Consider the following 6,571-nt stretch of genomic DNA (forward strand, 5'->3'; position numbering starts at 1 on the left):
CGTCTTAACAGTTGTGAATAGAGAATCGAGTCACGGCAATCCTTAGGGTGTGAGGAGTCATACTGCAGATATGAATGCCAATCAGTTAGTTTGTAGTAGACAGTGTTGTTAATGGTGGAATTGAAAACAGTGATATATAAGATATACTATTGCCAGTTTCTGATATGTTCCATGTGAAATCCAGGGCTGGGTGGAAATTTGTTCCTGACTGAATGAACTGTTTTAAATCCTCACTGGAGCTGATGGAAATTCCAAAGATGTCATCAATGTATCCAAGATATAGTTTAGGTGTGTTTTCATTGTATTGCTGTAAAAAATTGGTTTTCAACTGATCCCACAAAAAGGCAAGCATATGATGGTCCCATTTTAGTTCCCATGCTAACACTCCTTACTTGAGTGTAAAAATTACCATCAAAGGAAAAACAATTCAATGTGAGCACAAGTTCAGCCAGTCTCAGAAGGATATCTGTTGGAGGTTCTTTCACTATCCATTCATCAAGAAAGTGCTTTATTGCAAGTAACCCTTCATTATTTGGTATAACCGTGTAGAGGCTTTTAATGTCCATTGTAAAAATAATAATATTATCACAAGGGTGCTGTTCTTTGAAATTATCCAATTGTTTTAGAAAATGTGTCTAACATAGGAAGGCAGTGATTCAACAAGGGGTTTGAAGATTTCATCAAGAAATTTGGAGATCAGTTCTGTTGGACAGGAACAGGCTGATACAATTGGGCCGTCTGGATTGTTTGGTTTGTGGAACATGAACAATTAAAAAAAAAAAAACACGAAAATAACTTCTCACTAATTAAGTAAAGTTGTTTGAAGGACTACATTTATAAAATAATCTTCCAAGCTAATTTTAGTGGATTTACGTATAAATTGTACATATACTTGTATTCCAGGACCCTGCATCCAAAAACCTGAATTATGATCATGTTCAGTTTGTCTGATCTGGCTACCAGTGAAACGCCCAGTTCAAGTATGAAGTGTAACCATTACCGCATGGGTGTCCATCTCCTAAAGAGCCCGAAACCTGAATATTCAATACCAAAGCCACTTAGCCAAGCCAGTGACGCAGTCATGCCAGCCCCCGAGGGCATAAAGGACTGCGAGCACAGATCTTACAGGAGGAGTCTGGTATCAGATAAGTGCTTGTTGCTTATGACTATAAATTTAGCAAATTACTGTGCGTTACATAATTTATTTACACTGTAATAGTTTTTTATATATATAGAATTGCGTGTATATTGTGCACTACAGCCTGTTTGTTACGTCCCGCAGCGTGAATCAGTCCTTCCCAGGGATCAACATAACTGCTGACATGTGCTCTCCTCACGGGCTGCTTAGCTCCGGCTGGAGTTAAATAACAATTCTCATTTTGAGTTAAGAGATGTTTATTTTCTGAACTGTTACTGTGTTATTACTGTTTTCTGTGGAGAAATATTTTTCTCGTTTTTTTTTTTACAGAAGAGATTTTTTCTGGGACAAGATATGTGCTTCAGATTGAGATCGCTTGCAGTCTCATTACACAGTATCTTGCTGCCGTTTTAGTTACTGCTTTGCTGTTAGTATCTCTAACAAACAGGCTTCCCTCAGTCTCGTGCGAGTATTGACCGAGTGGCTTTAGCAGTAGATTGCGCAAGTGGGCATCCCTGTACAGTGCTACCCACGATAACTGCGAACCGGTGGACCCGTACTGTACCAGTACCGAGGTCACTGTTCCCGACCTGGTACCGAGGTTACCGTACTGTACCGACCCAGTACTGTCCTGGTTCCAACAGGGCTGTTGGTTCCGTTGTACTGTTCCTGAACCCGGTACTGTCCTGATACCATTCTGACCTGCTGGCTTACGCTGGGCAGTGTCACCAGAAGGGAGGTTGTCACCACGGACTCGCCCAGCCTGAGCTGGGGCGCTGTGTTGAATGGCAGGGGAGCACAGGGGGTGTGGAACCCCCGTTTGCAAGGTCGCCACATAAATGTTTTGGAGCTGCATGCAGTTTGCCTGGCCTTGCAGCATTTATTTTATTTTATTTATTTATTTTTTTTTTTAAATTTAGTAGTCTCCAATTTCGTTTTTTTGTTGTTTTCTCCTCATTTTTATAGTGTCCAATTATTTTTGTTTAGCTCAGCTCACCGCTACCACCCCCTCGCTGACTCGGGAGCAGCGAAGACGAGCACACGCTGTCCTCCAAAGTGTGTGTCATCAGCCAACCACTTTTTTTCACACTGCAGACTCGCCGTGCATCCACCCAGAGCTACAGCATTGGAGGACAACCCAGCTCTGGACAGCTTACAACAAGCCCGCAGGCGCCTGGCCAGACTACAGGGGTCGCTGGTGGCGGTGAGCCGAGGACACCCTGGCCGACCTGACTCTCCCTCTCCCCGGGTGACGCTTGGCCAATTGTGCACCACCCCCTGGGAGCTCCCGTCCTTGGTCGGCAAAGGAATAGCCTGGACTCGAACTGACGACGTCCAGACTATAGAGCGCATCCTGCACTCTACGCGAGTGCTTTTACTGGATGAGCCACTTGGGAGACCAATTGCAGCATTTTTTGCAGGAGGTTCAAGGGAGACACGTGCTTGTCCATACGGGTAACACAACAGTGGTGGCTTACATAAACCACCAGGGTGGCCTGAGGTCGCTCAGTCTCCATCACGTGGCCCGCAAGCTTTCGCTGTGGGCACATGAGAAACCTCCTCTCACTGCAGGCAGTACATCTTCCCGGAATGACAAACTGGGCGGCAGACCGCCTCTCAAGGAGAGTCCCCGAGATGGTGAGCCTTATTTGAGAGAAGATCGGGAGAGCAGAGATAGATCGCTTTGCTTCCTGGGAATCGACCCACTGTCCTCTCTGGCTCTCCATAATAAATGGCCGAGGCAACTGTCATATGCCTTTCAATCACTCGCCATGCTCCTGCTGCGACTGGAGAAAATCAGGCAGGACCGGGCCAAGGTTTTCTTAGTAGTCCCTATTGGCCCAGGAGAGTCTGGTTTTCAACCTTGATGCAGCTCCTGAGCAGCCAGCCGTGCAGACTTCCCACGTGCTGCGACCTGCTCAGTCAGGCACGGGGGACATTATGGCATCCGGACCCATTGAACCTGCAGTGTAGGGTCTGGCCCCTGAACAGCTACATTTGAACCATCTGGGTCTGCCCAACTGCGTTATTGACACTCTAGAAAATGCCACAGCAGCGTCCACATGTTCCCAGTACGGGTACAAGAGGGGCATATTTCCGATGTGGTTTGTGGGTTCAACCCCACGACTTGTCCTATCCACCTCCTTTTACAGTCTGACAAGGAGCGACGGCTTCATACGCTCTGCCCAGTGCGGGCCCTGGTGTACTACGCTGACAGGACAAAAGGTTGGAGGCAGTCCCAAAAATTTTTTGTCTGCTATGGGGCGAAGTCCCATGGTCAAGCCCTGTTTAAACAGACAGTCAGGACTGCCTAGGAGCGGGCCAACGTGACTCCTCCAGAAAAACTCACTGCCCATTCCACCAGAATATTCAGGATTCGGGTCTTTAGAAGGTAAACACCCATGCAGTAATGGTTATATTTCTATTTCAGGGAACTAGGGTTATGATAATAACCTATAACATTGTATGTTTTGAATGAACTTTGAACTCTTCTGCCTTATTGCCATCAGGCAGGTTTTTTCCTGCATTTGAGTCTCTGTATTTCTCTTTTTTTACAGAATTGTTTGTGAAGCAAACACATGGAAACTATTGCTGATCAACACATACTATTATTCTGCCTGGCTTCTCCCACGCAACTCCACTGCTCCGCTCACTCCACTGGCTCCCGATCACCGCTCGCATCCAGTTCAATACTATTACTAGCATACAGATGGCTTGACCAGACTGCACCCAGCTACCTCCAGACCCTCATCTCTCCCTACACCCCCACTCGACCTCTCCGCTCTTCCTGCACTAGAAGACTGGCTCTACCTCCTTTACGCTCCCCTGCCTCCAGAGCCTGCTCCTTCTCCACCCTTGCCCCGCAGTGGTGGAATGACCTTCTGTGGCAATGCGCCCTGCCCTTGTGTGCATTTGTGTGTTATGTGTTGTATGTTGCGTGTGTTAATGTTGGTGTATAGATTGGTACACGGGATATAAACGGGTCTGTGTTTCACGTGTGATTTAATAAGTGTAGATTTGTATTTAGGCACGAGGAGGGCACAAATCACTTCACGTGCTGGTTAAATGTAATATGTGAGCACGGGGTTGCACAGAATTAATTCACGTGCTGGGATTCAAGTGAATAATTAATTAGTAATTGAATCCTAGCACAATAGTATATATAGACGCACATTTCTTGCAGTTGGGGTTAGGTGTTCGGTGAGTGGAGAACGGGAGAGAGAGGAGTAACTAAAAGTGAAAAAGCGTAAATATTAGTGTTATCTGCTCACCGTGTTTTGTTCGTCTGTCTGTGCACTGTCTAGTCCGTTTTGTTCGTCTGTTTATTTTGGCGTGAAGTGCCGTGTCCTGTTTTGTGTTGTGTTTAAAACCTTTTATTTTCTGTTCTGTTTATTAAATGCTGAGCGCGATCATGCGCTCAGCCTCACCAAAACCCCAAGTCTCTGTTGTTTATTTCCTGGCTCTGGTCTGACGCCACCCACTCCGGACGTTTTTGTGACACCTTCCTACAGATGTCAGGACTGCCCAGTCCCTGACCACCTTCCGGTGCCTCCTCAAGACTCACCTCTTCAGACAACACCTGTAGAACTCTTTTCCCTCTAGACACTATCACTCTTCCTTAAATGCGCTTTACTTGCTCGTATCTGCCCGCTATTTTACTGCATTTAAACCTGTACTTTAGAGTACTGTAATCTGTCAAGTGTTATTTAATCTGTAGTATTTTGTATTTAATTATATCCTGATGTAACTATGACTGACACTTATCTGCTCCGTTATTGAATCGTATTTTGTCACATACTTGTACTTGCTAGAACCAAAGTCATTGTATTTTATCTTGCTCTTAATTGTATTAATACTTGTACTGTGATTCTTGAAATGTGTAACCATTTTTTTTTTTTTTTTTTGGTTCCTGGGTAGTAAGTGTTATTTCCTAATTGCTTATTCCTCAAAAGTATAGAAAATGGCTATTATTCCCCACAAACTTTGCTTTTGTGACCAGGACAGTGATATTTTGAAATTTACCTATTTTCCAGAACATTCCAGGTAGATTCAGTGCTGAGTAAACTTGGAGTAACTTCTAGAACTTTCTAGAACTTTCCAGTAATATAAATAGTAGTATAAATACAGGGGCCTTAAGCCCACCAGTTCAGTTTAGTTCCAGCTGCCTAAGTGGATACATATCTGCATTTTTCTGAGATGGCATCAAGAGGCTGCAAGCATCCGGCAGACGCATTTTGCTATGTCTGCGGCCAATTTATCAAGACAAGAGCGAAAAAGTACTCCGTGGAAGCATCTGCTAAGATGTGTGAGGCCTACAAAGCATATTTCGGCATGCCTGTCGGGTATCAAGACAAACCCTGGGCACCTCATTTCACCTGCGAGCACTGCAAAAAAACTCTGGAAGGTAAGATGGACAATTGTTGCTCGGAATTTTATGTTATAAAATTTGTTAAAATTTTTAAAATTGTAAAAGTTTTTAATTTTAAAATGTTTTACAATTTTCAATGTTATTGAAAAAATATATCATATATGAAAAATGTTGCGAGAATCTCTTACACATTAGTCATGGGTGAAATAAATGTATTTTTGTAGGATGGTACAGAGGGGAAAAGAGAGCCATGAAGTTCGCTATCCCAAGAATTTGGCGGGAACCCACTGACCACTCAAGCAACTGCTACTTCTGCATGGTGGACCCTTCCAAGCGGACCGAGTTCTCTGTGGGGAGGAACAACGTCAAGTGGGAGCCACTGGTGGACCCCCGGAAGGTGCTGATGCCACCACTGCACATCAAATTGGGCCTTATGAAACAATTTGTCAGAGCTCTAGATAAGGAGTCGGCAGCCTTCAAGTACCTTCAAGATTTCTTCCCTAAGCTGTCTGAGGCAAAGGTCAAAGCCGGTGTCTTCGTCGGACCACAGATAAAGAAGATCCTGGAGTGAAATGAATTCCCCAAGAAGCTCACTAGTAAGGAGAAAGCGGCTTAGAACAGCTTTGTCGCAGTGGTTCGGGGCTTCTTGGACAATCACAAGGCCGAAAACTATGTGGAGCTGGTTGAGACTCTGGTGAAGAACTACGGCACAATGGGCTGTAGGATGTCCCTCAAAGTCCATATCCTTGATGCTCATCTTGATAAATTCAAGGAGAACATGGGAGCGTACTCAGAGGAGCAAGGCGAGCGCTTCCACCAGGATATACTGGACTTTGAACGCCGCTACCAAGGACAGTATAACGAGAACATGATGGGAGACTACATTTGGGGGCTGATTCGTGAAAGTGATTTACAGTATAATCGTAAATCTCGAAAAACTACTCACTTCTAAATCTTTTGTAGTCATTTTTGTATTGTATTACTTTAGTATAAATACATGTTAATTTGGATTCATATGTTGTTTTCAACATATGAATCCATTTTTATCATTGTCCTGGTCACAA

The sequence above is a fragment of the Acipenser ruthenus genome, chromosome 1 (assembly GCF_902713425.1).
Source record: "Acipenser ruthenus chromosome 1, fAciRut3.2 maternal haplotype, whole genome shotgun sequence".
Classification (NCBI taxonomy): domain Eukaryota; kingdom Metazoa; phylum Chordata; class Actinopteri; order Acipenseriformes; family Acipenseridae; genus Acipenser; species Acipenser ruthenus.